The sequence below is a fragment of the Macaca mulatta genome, chromosome 17, assembly GCF_049350105.2.
Source record: "Macaca mulatta isolate MMU2019108-1 chromosome 17, T2T-MMU8v2.0, whole genome shotgun sequence".
Taxonomy (NCBI): domain Eukaryota; kingdom Metazoa; phylum Chordata; class Mammalia; order Primates; family Cercopithecidae; genus Macaca; species Macaca mulatta.
The window spans coordinates 35893461-35914772 of NC_133422.1; positions in this window are offsets into that span (position 1 = coordinate 35893461).

Below are 21312 nucleotides of genomic sequence, written 5' to 3' on the forward strand. Positions count from 1 at the left end.
AATGCTTCCAGCTTTTGCCTATTCAGTATAATGTTGGCTATGGGTTTCTCATAAATGGCTCTTTAATAAAAAGTTATACAAGATTTATGAAAATATTACCCTATACTCCAACTGATTTAAATTAGATATATTTGTTTGTAAGGTTTAATTAAAATTTGCTTTCACATAGAAATTTTAAAATCAAATTGCCATCCTTCTCTCTCTCTGTCTCATACATACACACACCAATACACACACACACACACGTTCAGAAGTGTTAAGTGGAAATATATTGAATTGTGTTACTATCACTCTTTGAGTATTACTTAACTCTTAGATAGGAGATACTCCAGAATCATCTTGTACTCTCCATGCCCCAGACCATAAATCCAATGAGACTTGGTACCCTTTTGTAGAAAATGTTATTTAAAATCCACAACATAAACACTAGATTTGCTCAGAGCTATTGGAGCATTATTGTTTGTTTCACAACATATGGAACAGATATCTAAAATAGGAATACATATACACACATGCACACGAACATGCTAAAATCTGTCTTCATCAACTTACCTATTTTATCATCTATTATCTATCTATCTATCTATCTATCTATCTATCTATCTATCTATCATCTATCTACTAATCTATCTTAGATGAGATTAGACTTATCCCTCCAAACACTATTAAATGCCACATGGTTTACTTTAAACTTCTTTTTTTTTTTTTTTTTTTAATCAGTGATCTCTTCTGCAACATTGAGAAATCTAGCTCAATGTTGCAGAAGAGATCACTAATAAAATATAGATACATACTTCTCAAATATGTACTTATATCTTTTTCAATTTTCTTGTATATAAACATTCAGTGAACAGTTCAAGGGATCTCTGACTGGCAATGTCCCACCCATGACAATATTATCCAAAAATTTTGTTCCTCTGTCCCAGCAGCACTCAGCTACAGATTTCATACACATAAAAGCTTCTACTGGTCTCATGCCAGTCAGATTAAGAAACTCCCTCTAGCCTCAATGGTGCCCCACGGTAAGGTTGTTCCTGATTCTCCTGGTGACAGCAAAAAGATTAAAGAGGTTCAATATTCACTTACTGAGAGATGACCACCAACCTTGCAATCTTATGTAAGATGGACTTTTGGTTACTATTTTGTCCAGGAATGTTGCACTGAAATTTTAGAGAGAGAGACTAGCATGCACTTTTTTTCTTTAAAAAAGTTGGTTTCAAGTTTATTCTGCTTTTATTAAAGTTAGTCATGGAGTATTCTTCTTAAGTTATTCCCTGAAAAAAAAAAAAAAAGTGTGTGTGTGTGTGTGTGTGCGTGTGTGTGTGCGTGTGTGTGTGTGTGTGTGTGTGTGTGTTCTGAATGTGATTAACAGAGTAGTTGAAGGAACCAGCGAACAGGTGAGTTTGATAAGACTATCAAAAATAGAGAAAGAGAGAGAAATGCAGCATTCACATCTATCTATCTGAAATGGTATCAGTTTAACTCTGTGCCATAGAGTGGCCATGTTTTGTTGAATGAATTTAAATAATCTTATTTTTGTGATTATTTATTCTAATTGTTCCCAGATTTAGTTAAAAGGTATGGCAGATTTAAATGCATTAAATAATTTCAATTATTTTTTGTGTGTATACTTTGAGTACACAGCTAATATTTTAAAATTATTTTGGAAGAAAAAATCTATAATATAGAAAATTAACTAGTGAAAATGGAACAACTTGCTGATTCATTGTGCTCTAACAAACTCCCTTTTAATGGGATCTAAGTAATAAATACAACATACAAAATTTTGTTTACATACTTAACTATGGATATAAAAGAAAGAATATAAGTACATTATATTGTCCACATAACATACATTTTAATATTAACAAATCTTGCTATTTTAGATATTGAGATTATTAGTTACTAGGATAAAAATAAGTAATAAATATTACACAAATTCAAAAATTATTGCATTTTCAAAAATACAAATAATCTTCTCAGTATAGCATAGTGTATCAGATGTGTAAAAATATCTATTTTTAGGAATGCGTATCTATTAAATTTCAGTGCTGATGACAATTTTATTAATTTTGATACATATATGTTAAGATGAAATTACTGACATATATATTCACATAGTAAAATTTTGGCTGCTGGTTTCTCAAACTGAAAAAGAGAAAAAGTGATTTTCCTTTTTTTTTAAGTCAAATATCATTTAAGGTTTAGATTGAGATAGTCACTAAACTTGTCAGAGTAGCAAAAATACACTAATGTTTGGAAGCTTCTATTCAAGTTTTATTGTTTCTTAGATTGTTTTTACTTAATTTAATATATGGGCAATACAAGCTCAGTTAAAAATGATAGCAATAGAAACTCACAACAAGAAGCACAGAATTTATGATATTAATAATTTAATGGAGATATAATTTCCTCAGAAACATTAGTTTTAAAGAGGAAGACAATAAAGAAAATTAATTTCTCATCTATAACAAATATTTCTTTTGTGCTGCAAATCAGAATATTTGAAATTCAATCTAATAATATTTCTGTTTTTTTCAATAAAGCACATAACCAAATAACAGAATTAGAATAGTGTTATGAAGTGACAAATGTTTGTGAGCAGATTAGAACTGCAATTCTTTTTCAGGCTGCTTTTTATTTATTAATTTTTTTAAAAAGACAAATGTTCCTGCTTTGAAAGAAAAATAACTTTAATGATGTTTTGTAATAAGGTTTTTTGAAAACATATGACACAGCCTAATTATTTTGGGGAGTACGAATATTTTAACAATTTATATATCAGTACCGCCATGTTGCTGTTTCATTAAGTAGACTGTTAATACGCTAGATACGACCTCTTTATTTTTATTTTAATGGGATGCTATTTATAACTGGATTTAGGTGTCTGGAAATCATATAAGTATTTCCAAAAGGTTGTAAAAAATAAAATTATTGCATAAATAATACAATAAAGCATTCATTTCAAATCATTATTTTATAGCAAACACTAAAATGGTTCAATGTGAATATATGCACCAAAACCCTCAATTTTCTAACTATGCTTTTATCCAAGCGAAAACTAAGCTTTAGAAAAATATTTAAATTTGTTTCTCTTTTCTTTCTTTTTTCTGTGTGTCTTTCTTTTGTTTTCGTGTTTTAAGATACAAGATTAATTCAAGTATAATCCGAAATGAAAAAGGAGACATTACAACTGATACCACAGAAATACAAAACATAATTGGAGACTACTATGAATATCTCTAGGCTCACAAACTAGGAAACCTGCAGGAAATGGATAAATTTCTAGAAGTATACAACCTCCCAGAATGGACCAGGAAGAACTAGAGGTGCTGAACAGATCAATAATGAGTAGTGAAATTGAATTAATTAACTAAAAACCTCCCGACCAAAAACAAAAACACAAAAAGCCCAGTACCAGATGGATTTACAACAAAATTCTACCAGTTGTACAAGGAACTAATACCAATTTTTTGAAACTGTTCAAAAAAAATTGAGGAGAGAATCCTCCCTAACTCACTCCATGAAGCCATTTTCTCACACATATAATGTGCATCTATTATATACTTTTGTGTTATGGCAATACAAATTAAAATAGTTATGATAAGAACATTTAGTACACCTTTCTCAAACACTACCATATTTCATAATTGAATCTTCTGTTGCTCCCATCATCCAGAGATGAATCAAATGCAGATGGAACAAAAACAAAATTGGTTTTAAGAGATAAGGAATGCTCATGGTTAATTAGAACATTGGTAAAAGTGCTCTTTTGTCTAGTGCCTTTGCAATAAAAGAACCAAAAAAAAAAAAAAAAAAAAAAAAGACTTTGACAGGCACTAAGTCTTCTTTCCTTCAGGTTATTAAAATATACCATTGTTTAGAAAATGCCTGAATTAAACCATTCACCAGGTTGATCTTTGCTTATACAGTTTTTCAAAAGTTTTCAAGTGATTTTGTAGAAAAAGTTTAGGTTGTGAGTATAGAGATTTAACTGGGATGAGGGTATGAATATTTGCTCAACATTCATATAAACGTATTTCGTACAGTAGAAATACATTAAATAATTCATTTCTCAATAAGAAAGAAATAATTGGTTAAAAATTTAAGCTAATTGTCAAGGGTGCATTGACATTCTGTGTTTATATCATAATGATAAATTGACATATTTATCAATATTTTTAAAGCTTTCATTCTTACAGAAGGAAGAAAACACTAATTTAATTGTTCCTGTATTCATTTATTCTTGAAAGAATTCATTTAACTAAAAAAATATTTGTTGGGAGTCAACACCAGGCACTACAAGAAATATGGTGGTTAAGACTTCTGTTCTTCCCATTTGTGAACTTTGCATCCTAATGGGTTACAAAGACAATAAATCAGAACCTTAAGCTGGGAGCATCAGAGAACATACCTGTAAACATTACAGTCCATTTTTGAATGAAATTCCCTTGAAAAACTGAAACGGCAATTGCAAGGAAAAAAAAATTAAGACTTTAGAAGAATGAAATGTGCATCCATAATCAGTGTGGCAAAGGCATATGTATACACACCAGTGGATTTTAGTTAAATCTATCACTGTCAGCAGAAATGTGGTTTAGGGCAGTAAAACATGTTACTAATGCATAAAATATTTAAGAATTTTCGTTAGAATTTCAAGTGTTATAGGTGGAATAAGTCTAATATCACTTTCATAGATAAAAGTAGAACTAGATATAGAACTAATTTAATTATCAAAGTAAACATTAATTGAAGAATGAAAAACATAGGAAACTTGAATGAGTCCAATTTGCCTACTATCACCAAAACAAATTCCTTTACCTGAATGAAAAAAAAAATCTAAGCACATCTATTTCTCTTGTTTATTTTTCTTCTGGGACACCTCACAAACTACAATAATTACTATTTCTTGTGAACCCTGAGATTCAAAACAGTAGGATATCAATAAAAAAAACTGGCTGTTACAAAAATTTCAGTTTTTTTTTTATTTCACCCTTTATATAATTCAAGGAGTCCAACTGTGCAAATCAACTGAAAAAGAAGAAATGAAAAGCTGTCTGTATATCTATCCATTTGTTAACTTAGGAGTTGATTTAAAATCCTACTACTCATCTTGCTCTGTTTCTCTTTTTTGTTTAGCTTTAAACATAAATAGCCCATTTTCACCAGTTTGTTTTACTGCTATTGAGTTGCTTAAGTTCCTTATAGATTTTGGATATTAACCCCTTATCAGATATGCTATTTGCAAATATTTTTCCCACTTGAGTTGTCTCTTCACTTTCTTATTTTTTTTTCTTTTGCTGTACAGAAGTTTTTTTAGTTTGATGCAATCCTACTGTCTATTTTTGATTTTGTTTTCTGTGCTTTTGGGATTCTTTCCAAAAAATCATTTCCCATACCAGTGTTATGGAGCTTTTCCACTTTGTTTGTTTTTTTAATATGATTTTTTAAAAAATTTGTATGCATTTAGAAGTACAAACATAGTTGCCTTACATGGATATATTGGATAGAGGTGAAGTTTAGGCTTTTATTGTCACTATTACCCAAATAGCCTACCTTGTATCTAATAGGTAATTTTTTATCCCTTGTCCCCCTCCCATGACCACACATCATTCTATTCTGTATGTTCTTATATAAACATTGTTTAACTCCCACTTATAAGTGAGAATGTGTGGTTTTTCACTTTCTGTTTCTGAGTCTTTACACTAAAGATAATGGCGTCCAGTTCCATCCATGTTGCCAAAAAACATATAGTTGAATTCTTTTTACACCTGAGTAATATTCCGTGGTTAATATATACCACACTTTTAATCCACTCATCCATTTTTGGACATTTAGGTGGATTCCATAACTCTGCTTTTGTGAATAGTGCTGCAATAAATATATAGGGCAGGTGTCTTTAGGATTAAATGATTTATTTTCCTTTAGTAAGGTACCCAGTAGTGGGATTGCTGGATCAAAGTGCAATTCTATTTTCAGTTCTTTGAAAATTCTGCTTGTTTTCCATAGAGTTTGTGCTAATTCACATTCCCATCAATAGTGTATAATCATTCCCTTTTTCCTCTTCTAAGTGCTATTTTCATTTTATATATTGGAAGCTATTCATAAATAGGTTCCATTCTGTGATTTGTTTTTATTAATTCTAATTTTACTTTATATTGTTTTATAAGTTTTTGGTTTTAAAGTAAAAATATAAGTACATCATTCAAATTTCAGACTTTTATAAGGCATATAAAAATTCATTCATAATATCATTCTTACTGACTTTTCTGTTAGCATCTTCTGCTTCTTAGATTGTAATTTAAATTCAAGCTACAATATACTGTGAGTAGTGATGTAATTTGGATGTGTGCCCTCTCCAAATCTCATGTTGAAATGTGATCTCCAGTGTTGGAGGTGGGCCTAATGGGAGATGTTTGGGTCATGGAGAGGATCCCTTATGGATGGCTTGATACCATGTTGATGGTAATGAGTGAGTTCTTTCTTTAGTAGTTTACGTAAGAGTCATTTGTTTCAGAGTCTGACGCCACTTTCTCCTGTTCTTGCTCCCTCTCTTGCCACGTGACATGCTAACTTCCTTCACCTTCCACCATGATTGTAAGCTTCCTGAGTCCTTCACTAGAAGCATATGTGAACACTAATACTTGTAGACAGCCTGCAGAACCATGAGCTTTTCATTATAAATTACCCATCTTCAGGTATTCCTTTATAGCCAATATATGCAAATGGGCTAACACAGTGATTTCTTCAGTTTATTATAATACATGAGGGTTCTTTACACATAAGCAAACAGTTCTGTCTGTGTAAAATATATTTTCATCTTGCCCACTGCTGGTTTTCAATTATTTATTCTTTCACATATCCATTGATTCTAGCAGTTTTTGAGCCTTACTCTGTGTTGAACGCTCTTCTACATACTGGAGATAACAACAGTTTTAAAAAGCAAGATTTCCTCGTTAAATTTACAATCTTCCTTTCAAGACTTTTTATCTAAGAATCTATTTCATGAGTCTTTCCTACTCCTCCAACCATGTTGCTCTCACAACACTGCCCAATGTTAACATGAATGTAGGTTTACATTGTGTTTACATTAGAGTCATCTTAATATACTGAAGGTGTCATGAGGACAGGAGACATGTTTGAATTATAGATGAGTGTATAGCATATTATCAGTAGTTAATACTTATTGGTTTAATAAATAATGTGTTTACTTATAATTTATGTTAACAAGTCCTTATATACTGATAATTAAGCATTACTTTTTTTTTTTTTTTCGTGAGATGGAGTCTTGCTCTCTTGCCCAAGCGAGAATGCAATGGTGTGATCTCGGCTCACTGCAACCTCTGCCTCCTGGGTTTAAGTAATTCTTCTATCTCAGCCTCCCAATTAGCTGGGATTACAGGTGTGTGCCACCACACCTGGCTAATTTTTTGTATTTTTAATAGAGATAGGGTTCTCCATGTTAGGCAGGCTGGTCTCGAACTCCTGACCTTGTGATCCGCCCACCCCGGCCTCCCAAAGTGCTGGGATTACAGGTGTGAGCCACCGCGCACAGTCACATCACAATATTTTTAAATGCTATATAGCCTTAGTGATATTCTAACTTTTAATTTTGTGAATTAGAAATATTGACAGCCAGATTGTATCTCTGATTTTCTTTCATGTTCATAGAAAGTGTGAGTGGTTTTTTTTAGACAAAGTCTCACTCTGTTTCCCAGGCTGGAGTGCAATGGCATGATCTCGGCTCACTGAAACCTCCGCCTCCAGGGTTCAAGCAATTCTCATGCCTCAGCCTCCTGAGTAGCTGGGATTACAGGCACACAGCACCATGCCCAGCTAATTTTCTTTCTATTTTCAGTAGAGACAGGGTTTTACCATGTTGGCCAGGCTGGTCTTGAATCCCTGACCTCAAGTGACGCACCCCACTAGGCCTCCCAAAGTGCTGGGATTACAGGTGTAAGCCACAGCACCCGGCCAAGAGTGTTCTGCAGTTTTCGAAAAGCAGCAAATATAACTACCTAGGAAATAGGTTAGATTTTAGAGCAAAGCAATATTTTTAAAATATGAGATTCTTTAGCGTTAGAAACATTTTGTTATTATTATTTTTAAGAAGAACTTTAACAGTTACCTCTCATCAATAGTGTGGCATCTAGTATTTTGGGGAGAATACATTATAATGTCCTTAAGATCATGGTTAGTATTTTCTTATCTTGTTTTCAATATATATTTTCCTGAATATAGAGCTTATCTCTCTAATTAATTTTAAATAGCTAGGTGGTCTTTTCCATTTACCTCATATGCAATAATATGCAATAATATTACCTCTAGGTTGATAATGCACTATTGATTGACTTAAAATAAGTTAATTTTTAAAATGATGGTATACATCCAAATGAAACAAACTTAAAAAAAATCTTAGAAGCAATTGCACTGAAATATAAGTATTCCAAACACATAAATTAAAAATAGAAAACAGGCTATAATACGTAGGAAAGTATAATATAGTATATAATGCTATAGCATGATCTTATTTATATACAAATAGATTTTACTACATAAATCTTTATTTCTTGAATATGCTTCTATACATAGTTTTAACTCTCAGTTTTGCTTATAGCATTTTCAAAATTTTATACAATCAATATTAATAAATGTAAAATTGTCAAGAAATGCCAATCTTTAAAATCTTAAGTTTTATTTTAGTGTGTAATTGTAAAACTAATTATATGTTGCCAAATAAATATATCATGGGGATTGAATATTAGATAAGATAGATGGATTTGCTCCATTCTGCATTTTTGTTTTGCTGTCATTGGTAGAACTTCCATTACATGTCCTGCATCAGCATTTTCCCTATATCTTCTCTTTTAATATTTATTATTTTTCAATTCCCCTTTCATGTCAGAAAGATTCCCAATACTCTTCATTCTTAATGTATTAAGCATGACTGGCATTTAAACAAACAATTTAACTTCATTTGTTTAACAAAAATCTATGTCGGTCTATTATGTGTCAGTGTCTACATGGTGTACCAATAACAGCTCAATCAGTCTTCGTAACAGGTAGATCAGGTAGTTACTTCTTTTTTTTGTTCATTGTGTAGGTGGGCTAATTGAGGGCTGGAGAGATTAAGTAACTTTCCCAATAACTCACAGTCAGCACGGATAGAGCTCAGATTTGAAGTGAGGCTCCAAAGTCTAGGCTCTTACCTTATATATGTTTCCTCAGTTTTAAGTAGGGTATTTGATTCGCAGTTCCATCCCTAAATTGTTAAATTCAATTATCCCTTCAATGTGTAATAGAGTATAAATTAAAAATATGATTTTAAACTTAAATGTAATACTATTTTTTGGAAACAGTTTATCTGTGTCTGTATGGGATTGCAAAGACAAGGAGGCCATAGATAGCATTATTAACTGTACGTTAATACGAACCAAAGTTGTCATACAAACTTATTAATATGACAATGTTAACATAATATTTGTTATAAAATATAATCAGTGAAAAATTTGGGGAGTAGCTGATTTCAGAAATTATATATTTCCTTAGTGATTGTTGCAAAAAATATCTTGGGAAATAATCATCTAAGAATACCCATGCGAGGGTGGGACTAACGTTCATTAGAAGAGTGGTTGACACTTTCATGAGAGTCACTCGTAAGATCACTACCCTGTTAAAACGTGCTGTTTTATTTTTAAGAATGCAACTCAATTGCATTCATTGTTATTTCTCATAAAATGTGTTGAAGATACGTCAATAAAATAAAACATCTGACAATGATGATACACACTATTTTTCTGACTTTTTTTGAAATGCAATTTTTGGTAACATTTTAGCTTGAGTTAGTAAATAGAAATTATTGTTTTCATCTTCTGGAAGCAATGACGACTGAAACTATTATATTGTGCAGTATCCCAAGACGTCATTTATTCATTTTAGTTATTTTTACCAAAATTCACACATCCATGAAGTAAGGCAGTTATTTCGTTATGCCTCTTTCCATCCAAGTATATTGCCTATTAATTCTAGTATCAGTAGTGTGTGAGTAGCCGTTGTGAATGAGTATGTCTAAGTTAGGATAATTTTCTTTCAAAATAAAAAGAATTTCAGTATTCTTAAAACCACAATATTAGAAATTTATCAAAATATCCAGACTAACTAAATATATGTACCTACTATAGAAATTCTTAGTCTCATACACATGGGCCTATAGATTTAAGTTAAAGACAACTGACTTGTTTTTGTAAGAAGTAAAATTTACAATTCAGGAGTCAGTTGAGATTGCAAATGGACAGTGTTTTTTGCAAAAGATGCATAATTAAAATGAGAAATAGCTTTGGTCTAAAATAAATATAGTTTTAGTTATATATTAATATTTATTCACTAGAAATGAAAAAATCCATTATATTATGTTTTGTTTCCTTGCGTATATTTCAATTCAAAAAGTAGAGAAAAAGGATAAAACGAGTATATTAGAATTGATTCACATTCATCCCTGCTTTTAAAATAAAAGAGATCCTCTATTAATAAAACATCTTACTGTTTTTATAATAAATTTTAGGATAAATCAACATTATTCTTACATGAACACTAAAAGACATAAAATAAATGAGTAGCTAAAATTTCAATGCTATTCTTGTAAAAATACATGAAAGACTGAAACTGTAAGCATCCTTATTTAGTTGCAATAAATATTGAAGTGTTTGTGGTTTCTACACCTTACTTAGAGCTTGTCAAATATATTTTTAATTCTTCTAAATTAATTATACGTTTATTTGGGTACAAAAACTATTATAGCACAACTGAGTACTTTGGCAACCATTTACAGGAAAGGATATTTTTTTCTGTATTTTCGATTTTTATGTATATTAGACTAGATTGTACTCACAAGGATTTTCTCTTGTAAATTTTAAGGATGAAGATACCATCTTACATTGATACCAATAAAAAATTTATCATAAATATCATACATTTTAAAATCTGTCTTGGCCGGGCGCGGTGGCTCAAGCCTGTAATCCCAGCACTTTGGGAGGCCGAGGCGGGTGGATCACGAGGTCAGGAGATCGAGACTATCCTGGCTAACATGGTGAAACCCCGTCTCTACTAAAAATACAAAAAAAAAAAAAACTAGCCGGGCATGGTGGCGGGCGCCTGTAGTCTCAGCTACTTGGGAGGCTGAGGCGGGAGAATGGCGTGAACCCGGGAGGCGGAGCTTGCAGTGAGCCGAGATCACGCCACTGCACTCCAGCCTGGGAGACACAGCGAGACTCCGTCTCAAAAAAAAAAAAAAAAAAATCTGTCTTATCTCTTAGGTAAAGTTCAAATAGAAAACTATCCCATTATATAGATAAATGATTGATAGTTAGATAAGAGATTTTAATTTAAAATACTCATTGAGTATAAACTGATTTTGGAGGACAAAGAATGTATCACATCCAGAATATGTTGTATGTTGTTCTATATATTATATTTATAGATGACTAAATGCATGTGTAGAATACAGAAATTGAATTCTGAAATCAATACAAGCAATTATAAATTAATGTAACTCCTTCAGAAAGTGAAATTTCACAATATAATTACTGTATTTGTTTGACTGAATTAATAAAAAATTGTAAAACTACTTTCATAATGAAGTGATTTTTTTTTGCCTTTCTTACTCTGTATATTTCTAATGAAAAATGTGAAAACGTACCTCAATAAACACCAGAACAATCACAGAATATTACATATTTATTATTAAGATAATGTTTATAAATTTTAAATAATTAAACCTGTTTGCTTTCAAGTCAGAACAATTTATCTAAAATAAGTGAACAAATGTTACAATATGTGTTTTTAAGTAGTATAATTTGAAAGAAAGCTTTATACATAAGTCAAAGTTTTACTTTTAATTTTTATGTCATAAACTGTGCTTTTATTCATAATCTGTGTAAGTTTTATTGAATTAGTCAAAGAATCATTTAGATATAAATGTAGTAACATTCCATTTAAATAAAAAAAAAAACTCTCTGACATCCAGAATGCCCTACAACATTCACAGTTTGCATCTGCAGAGGTGGTTTGCATGCAGGCTTAAAAGTATTTCTAGAGATACTTTACTATACAACTATATATCTTGAATCTACCGGTACAACTGCATCAATTTTTAAGAGAAGCTTAACAAAATAAACATCAAAGATAGATTTTTTGGCTTTAAGTAGAATGAACTTATTTTCCCAATCCCATGCAAACTTTCACAAAGAAAATACAAGTTACCATTTAGAAAAATATATTTGGTATTTGTTGTTTTTCAATAAATTTATCGTGATTAAGTTTGATAAATATGATACTACAATCAGCTCCCCTTTAGAATATCCTGTTTATTTTTTTCTCAGCTAGAAGCTACTGTTTCTAAAAGTTAAAAACAACAAGAGCAAAGTTTCTTGACTGGACTCTTGCAATATGGCACAGATTTTGGTAACTGTTATAAATTTATATACCCCACTTAAAAAAAAAGCAAAAACATAAAAATATAAGATTACAATGTATTTATGTTTAAATGCACTGACAATAATAGAGATATAATGCATGAATTTGAAATTCTGGGGCAATAATTGTGCTCTGGGTAGGAAATCTTTCCATTTCTCCTGGGTCATGTGAGCAAACACTGACCCTTTTCTGCTTTTAATTCAATTGCCAAATGCCTTGCTTTTTACTGTGGTAAAATTCTAAGGCATTCATTTCATAGTGCAGAGAGACAACTTTTTTTTTTTTGCATAAAATTGCTATATTTGGTTAAGTGTGTAGCCAAGCTACCACACAATTTCCTTTTTAAAAAACATAGCTGTGCTTTAACATTTGTAAGACTGTGATAACCATTAATATAGTCTTTTAAATGTATATCCACAGAAACAGTTATTTTTATTATATTCATGAAGCCTGAATATTCTTGTATATGCAAGTATTCTTTAAAACCAGGAGCTACATACTCCACAAATAGATATATGGAGATCAGATAAGTTATTTTTTCCCTAGGTTTCATCTCATATTCTTGCAAAAATTTTGTGGTAATAGGTTACATAAATAAAATTTAGGTACCAAACTAAAACCGGCTTCTTACAACTTTCCTGACAATTTTCCAATCAACAACAATTGATTTAAAGTAGAAGAAATGAATAGAGGCACAGAAATTCAAAACAAAACTCTTCTTTCAAAAATGGTAATTATGATAGTGCCTATATCATAGAGTTGTCCTCATACATACAAAGCCCTTAGAATTATATTTGGCTTACATTAACACTTTGTCATCATCCAATATCACATTTTACGTCAAATGCTTAGAGGAAATTAAATAAATGATGGTAGGTATACCAGATAGTTATCTAAAACTTTGGTCGATTTAAACTGTAATTGCTTTTGAATCTGAAATATTTCCCATCTGACTCTGGGTTGGCTTAAGTCCTATATCGTGGCTAACATCATTGATTACTCATTAACTTGCTCAATAATTCTTTTGCCATTGATTTCTTAGTAACCCACATCAATCTATACAGGAACTGACCTTATCGAATCTGACCATTTTATATTTGAGCTAAGTCACAGCTCAAGTGACTTGATTATTTCTATATTATATAATCAAACAATGTCTTTATTCACCTGACATTTTTTTAGACTCAATAAAGTCTAACAATTCGGCTTAGGCAGTACAGTCAAGATCTGTCATTATCTGTAAGTTGGCATATGAAGTGAACATCACTGAAGAAGCTCTTTGGAGATCATTCGCCTAATAAATTCTGTTACGTTTGTGAATACAGCTCTCCCCCTTCCCTAGACTGGGACTCTACCAAAAAACCGTAATGAAACTGAGAAAATGTTCATTAAGTTATTATATTATGAACAGTATATGTTCATAGAGTTTTGTGTGAAATGAACTCAAAATTTTTAAAATCCTGTGATGAATATTTGAACTTCCATCATTTTCATTGCAGTTTAAAAACATACTACATGAAACAGGAAATTTTTCTGTAACTGTAATTCACTTAAATAAAAACATAATAATATAAACCTCACCTGTAGAATGGGTAAGGATAACTGACAAAACAAAATTGCAAGTTCTGTTTTAACACTTCCTCTGTTCTTATCGCCATCTCTTCATACACCCTGACACATTTCCTTTGAATATATACAGATATATAAAAACATATATATATAAATTTGTATTTATATACATTATTTTCAACTTAAAGGCACAATTTGCATTAAAAGTAAAATTTCTCTAGCATGCCTTTAAATAGAATTGCTTATATATATATGTGTGTGTATGTATATGTCTATATGTGTGTATATATATGTGTGTGTGTATATATATACACACATATATATGTATGTATGTATGTATATATGTATGTATATATATACACACACATATATTTTTTCTGGTCTCTGCACTGTAGAAATAAACAATCTAGTGTACTGGTTATATATATATGTTTTCTGGATCCAGGGCTTCATATTAACCACATACTTACTAGTTATATAAACTTGGGTAACTTGGTTTATATAAACTTGGGTAACTTAATATATATAAACTTGGGTAACTTAATTTTTCTATAATTAATTTTCCACACACATAAGCTGAAAATAAGAAAAATAAGAAAGTGGAGGGGGAGAAGGAGGTGGAGAAGAAAAGGAAGAACACTGGGTTAATTTAAGGAATAAATAAATTAAAAATCTTAGAATACTAATGACATGGAGAAGTATTTTTTTTTTTTTTTAATTTCACAGTGGGAATAAAAGTTTTAACAGAATTCAACAGGAGCAATAAAATATCTTCACTCCTGGCTTCTCAATGTCACGCTAGACTAATTTTTAGTGTTTGTTTAAATAATCAATTCAAGATTCTGATTTATGTTTTTAATGTGGCAGTTAACATAATGAGTCTTATCAAAGGATTGCCATGACAAAACAACACTTCCCAAAAGTACTTCCCAAATGTTATTTGAGCATAATATTTTACAAGGAAAAAAATAGGAAAAGATGGTAAATAATGTGCTTATTTTTCAAAAAATATCTACATTATAGTTTGCCACTAAATTGTAAGACATTTGGTTCCAACTAACTAAATTCAGTTCCATATTTCATTTCTAAAGATAAATTTATAAATAACCACTAACTAGTTTTTGCTTCTTAATTTCTACACTACATAAGTTTAAATGCATACTTTTCCTGTATTTATATCAGTGATTTTTAGATTTTGAGCATTTTCAATAACATTTAATTGATATATTAGATAGCCATGACATAGCTATCTATCTCTGCTGTATATTAAAATTTACCCATTAACATTTAAAACTTACATGAATGAACTCGTTCTGAAAATTAAATAACTATCTACGTTACATCATACTTACTAGGAAAATTGGCTTGGTTCATTGCATATTTAAAAACAGTTATTCCAGAAAGACATATTAACTTATTTTTAGGAAATGGTAATCATCATTGTATATAGAGCTATTTGATTTATTATGACAACGTGAAATCATTTTAGTATTTTATGTGCAGAAGGTGGAACTAATCATACCTCTCAGTTCCCAGCACATGAGTATCATTAGTTGTTTTGAGCTGTGTCTCTTTAATCATATGTGTGTGTGTGTGTGTGTGTCCATGCATATCTTCCCTTTTAATTCCATATAATATTCACATTCTATTCCCTTCATAGGTAACCATATTAATATTTTTAACAAATTATTTATTTGAATGTCTTCTTTATTTTTATATGCATATATTTTAATTTTAATTAAATGATACCTATGTTAATGTAGCATCATAAGAAACAGAAGAAGATGAAGTCCAAAAAGTAATGATTGGTTTACTGAAACAAACTCTCCTGAAATGTGAAGTAAAATAACCACTAAATTTTTTTTTTTTTTTTTTTTGAGACGGAGTCTCGCTCTGTCGCCCAAGCTGGAGTGCAGTGGCCGGATCTCAGCTCACTGCAAGCTCCGCCTCCCGGGTTTACGCCATTCTCCTGCCTCAGCCTCCCGAGTAGCTGGGACTACAGGCGCCCGCCACCTCACCCGGCTAGTTTTTTGTATTTTTTAGTAGAGACGGGGTTTCACCGTGTTAGCCAGGATGGTCTCGATCTCCTGACCTCGTGATCCGCCCGTCTCGGCCTCCCAAAGTGCTGGGATTACAGGCTTGAGCCACCGCGCCCGGCCATAACCACTAAATTTTATATGTTGGAGTTAGCAACATATCAATAACCTTTACAATTGCAGGCAAGTTGAAATTGTAAGGCTACATCATAGACACCAGGTAAAAAGATGAACAGAAAGCTACTTTAAACCACTACTTCTGAATATCCACAGGACAGAAAATTTTGATGATTTTGTTTTCATTGGAGTGTTGTTGGATGGTTGGTTAATTTTTTTAATGAAAATAAAATGAACAAACATAAAAATATTTGTGGCAAAAAAATTCATTTGAGCAGGAAAAATGTGCAAACAAAGAAGAGTGGAATGAAGATAAGAAGAGAGTTCAAAGTATACTCTTCCTGAGAAACCTGGTAGGAATCAGATTAAAAACACAGGTGGAGAATTCAGCTATTATTACATGATCTAACTAAGAAATGGTAGTTTGTTTTTTTGTTTGTTTCTTTGGGGGGTGGGGTGTTGATGTTGTTTGTTTGTTTTTATTTTTATTTGTTTTATTTATTTATTTATTTATTTTTTTTGAGACAGAGTCTTGCTCTGTAGCCAGGCTGGAGTGCAGTGGAGTGAGCTCAGCTCACTGCACCCTCCGCCTCCCAGGTTCAATTGATTCTCCTGCCTCAGCGTCCAGAGTAGCTGGGATTACAGGCGCACGCTACCAAGCCAAGCTAATTTATGTATTTTTAGTAGAGATGGAGTTTCATCATATTGGCCAGGATGGTCTCGATCTCTTGACCTTGTGATCTGGCAGCCTCAGCCTCCCAAAGTGCTGGGATTACAGGAGAAATGATAGTTATAAGAAGCAAGTAGTTTTAAGCAAACTAGATGGAAATTTGAGAGTTCGTATCATATGACTACAGTTCCTTTTTTAAATTTCAGAGAAAGGGGCTTATATGGATCAGGTGTGAAGAAAGAGGAACGGGTTTAAATGTTCTATGGTGAGAAAGAGAGATTGAGACGACTTAATAAATAAAGATTTCCTGGGAGATCTGAGCTCACTCGCAGGCAATAAATTTATAGTGATTATAACACTGACAGTTTGCGTTGTTTACACTACTGTAATAATAATATCTATTTGTGTATATATATATGTGGATGACAACATTTGCATCTATTGGTTGTAGGATTTGCCAATTAGGTGTAACTTAAGGGATCTTGGCATATCTTTTTTTTTTTTCATTATTATACCTTATGTTCTAGGGTACATGTGCACAAAGTGCAGGTTTGTTACATATGTATACATGTGCTATGTTGTTGTGCTGCACCCATTAACTTGTCATTTACATTAGGTATATCCCCTAATGCAATCTCTCCCCCGCCACCCACCCTACAATAGGTCCCGGTGTGTGATGTTCCCCTTCCTGTGTCCAGGTGTTCTCATTGTTCAGTTCCCACCTATGAGTGAGAACATGCGGTGCCTGGTTTTCTGTTCTTGCGAGTTTGCTGAGAATGATGGTTTCCAGCTGCATCCATGTGCCTACAAAGGACATGAACTCATCCTTTTTTATGGCTGCATAGCATTCCAAGGTGTATATGTGCCACATTTTGTTAATCCAGTCTGTCATTGATGCACATTTGGGTTGGTTCCAAATCTTTGCTATTGTGAATAGTGCCGCAATAAACATACATGTGCATATGTCTTTATAGCAGCATGTTTATAATCCTTTTGGTATATACCCAGTAATGGGATGGCTGGGTCAAACGGTATTTACAACTCTAGATCCTTGTGGAATCACCACACCATCTTCCACAATGGTTGAACGAGTTTACAGTCCCATCAACAGTGTAAAAGCGTTCCTATTTCTCCACATCCCCTCCAGCACCTGTTGTTTCCTGACTTTTTAATGATCGCCATTTTAACTGGTGTGGGATAGTATCTCATTGTGGCTTTGATTTGCATTTCTCTGATGGCTGGTGATGATGAGCATTTTTTCATGTGTCTGTTGGCTGCATAAATGTCTTCTTTTGAGAAGTGTCTGTTCATATCCCTTGCCCACTTTTTGATATATTTTTTTTTCTTGTAAATTTGTTTGAGTTCTTTGTAGGTTCTGGATATTAGCCCTTTGTCAGAGGAGTAGATTGCAAAAGTTTTCTCTCCTTCTGTAGGTTGCCTGTTCACTCTGATGGTAGTTTCTTTTGCAGTGCAGAAGCTCTTTAGTTTAATTGATACTATTTGTCAATTTTGGCTTTTGCTGCTGTTGCTTTTGGTGTTTTAGACATGAAGTCCTTGCCTATGAAAATTGGCACAAGACAGGGATGCCTTCTCTCACCACTCTTATTCAACATAGTGTTGGAAGTTCTGGCCGGGGCAATCAGGCAAGGGAAAGAAATAAAGAGTATTCAGTTAGGAAAAGAGGAAGTCAAATTGTCCCTGTTTTCAGGTGACATGATTGTATATTTAGAAAATCCCATCATCTCAGCCCAAAATCTCCTTAAGCTGATAAGCAACTTCAGCAAAGTCTCAAGATACAAAATCCATGTGCAAAAATCACAAGCATTCTTATACACCAATAACAGACAATCGGAGAGCCAAATCATGAGTGAACTCCCATTCACAATTGCTTCAAAGAGAATAAAATACCTAGGAATCCAACTTATAAGGGATGTGAAGGACCTCTTCAAGAACTACAAACCACTGCTCAATGAAATAAAACAGGACAGAAAGAAATGGAAGAACATTCCATGTTCATAGATACGAAGAATCAATATCATGAAAATGGCCATACTGCCTAAGATAATTTATAGATTCAATGCCACCCCCATCAAGCTACCAATGACTTTCTTCACAGAATAGGGAAAAAAATTTTAAAGTTCATATGGAACCATAAAAAGAGCCTGCATTGCCAAGACGATCCTAAGTCAAAAGAACAAACTTGGAGGCATCATGCTACCTGACTTCAAACTATACTACAAGGCTACAGTAACCAAAACAGCATGGTACTGATACCAAAACAGATATATAGACCAATGGAACAGAACAGAGCCCTCAGAAATAATACCACACATCTACAACCATCTGATCTTTGACTAACATGACAAAAACAAGAAATAGGGAAAGGATTCCCTATTTAATAAATGGTGCTGGGAAAACTGGCTAGCCATAAGTAGAAAGCTGAAACTGGTTCCCTTCCTTACAACTTATACGAAAATTAATTCAAGATGGATTAGAGACTTAAATGTTAGACCTAAAACCATAAAAACCCTAGAAGAAAACCTAGGCAATACGGTTCAGGACATAGGCATATCTTAATTAAGAGGAAATGATACAATGTATCACGGAGTAAAGAATTTGTGAAGGAAAAGGAATAAAAAAGAAGATACATTAATAGGAAGAAATATCAAGGAAAATATGTAATTGGAGTATTTGAATAAGCCTTAAAATGACTGCTTGAAAAATAATTTAGAATGGAAAATTATTTATTGTAATACATAAGGTAAAACATGTGACTGTAGACTAGTAAAGCCATGTAAAACACGGGATTTGGAGGAAGTAAACAAGCTGAGTAACTAGGGGGTGGGATATGTTGCCCATAAAAATCATTAAGTCACTTGGAATCTTGGCAGCATTTGAATTGGTTAGGAAAATCACATGCAAGAGAGAAAATGTTCAGGAATAAGGGACATTTTCTCAGAGGGTAGTGGATTACACATAATTGCAAGAAGAGGGATGTATTAGTGTTCTCTAGAGGGACAGAACTAATAGGATTATCTCTATCTATCTATCTATCTATCTATCTATCTATCTATCTATGTATCTACCTATCTATCTATCTATAAAGGGGAGTTTATTAAGTACTAACACATGATCACAAGGTCCCACAATAGGCTGTCTGCAGGCTGAGGAGCAAGGAGAGCCTGTCTGAGTCCTTTAACTGAAGAACTTGGAGTCTGATGTTCGAGGGCATTCAGCATGGAAGAAAGATGTAGACTGGGAAGCTAGGGCAGTCTGGTCTTTTCACATTTTTCTGCCAGCTTTATGTTCTAGCCTTGCTGGCAGTTGATTAGATGGTGCCTACCCAGATTAAAGGTGGGTCTGCCTTTCCCAGTCCACTGACTCAAATGTTAATCTCCTTTGGCAGTAGCCTCACAGACACATCCAGGATCAATACTTTGGATCCTTCATCCAATCACATCGACACTCAATATTAACCATCACAAGAGGGACACGATAGATAGGAAGAGACTTAAAGAAACAGCAAGAGTGTAGAAGAATAATAAAGAAATTACTTTGGAGAGCAAGTGAGATTACATAATCCCATTTCCTTACACTGAGATAGATGCTATTTATAAAAAGATATCTTCAATGAATTCAATATTATTAGTTGATATAACAATTTTAGTTAAGACCAGGCAAGGTGGTTCACACCTGAAATCTCAGAACTTACAGAGGTGGAGGCAGGAGCATAACTTGAGCCCAGGAGTTGGACACCTGCCTGGATAACACATAAAGACCCCATTCCCTACAAAAAGAAATACAATAGACAATAATCCTCCCCCAAAATTTAGTAAAGTACAAAATATGATTAAAGAATATTCAAAGAAGCATTCTGGGATAATGGGTTTGAATAAATCAGATATTTGTTAAAGCAAGTGTTGCTCAACTCCCAGAAGTAAGAGGAAAGATTATTATACAGGAAGGGAGTGATAGTATGTGTCAGGGATAGGAACTACAGAGAGAAGATAGAGAATCCTCCAGGAGGTGGAGAGATGATCCAAGTGGCTTATATTTTATTGATAATCAAGAAAAATGTGAGTCTAAGAGAAGACAGACAGACTTAAATTTGAAGGACAACTGAAGAAGGCTGATCAGAAATGCAAAGAGACTAAAGATGGACCTAGATTTATTTTATTTATTTCGGTAGACTTTTTATATAATTTGAAGAGACACAAAAATGTAATGCTCATAGAAGGATGAAAATATGAAAATAGAGATAATTTGTTTTATAAAACTAGAATAAACTTGTTAACAGAAATTGATGAGCATATTTAAAATTCTAAAACAATTTGCCATAAATACATTAGATGTCCAAATCCAAAATAAAACACCAGCAAACAGAATGAAACAACATATTAAAAGTATAACATGTTATTATGAACTAGATACTTCCCAGAACTCTGCAGA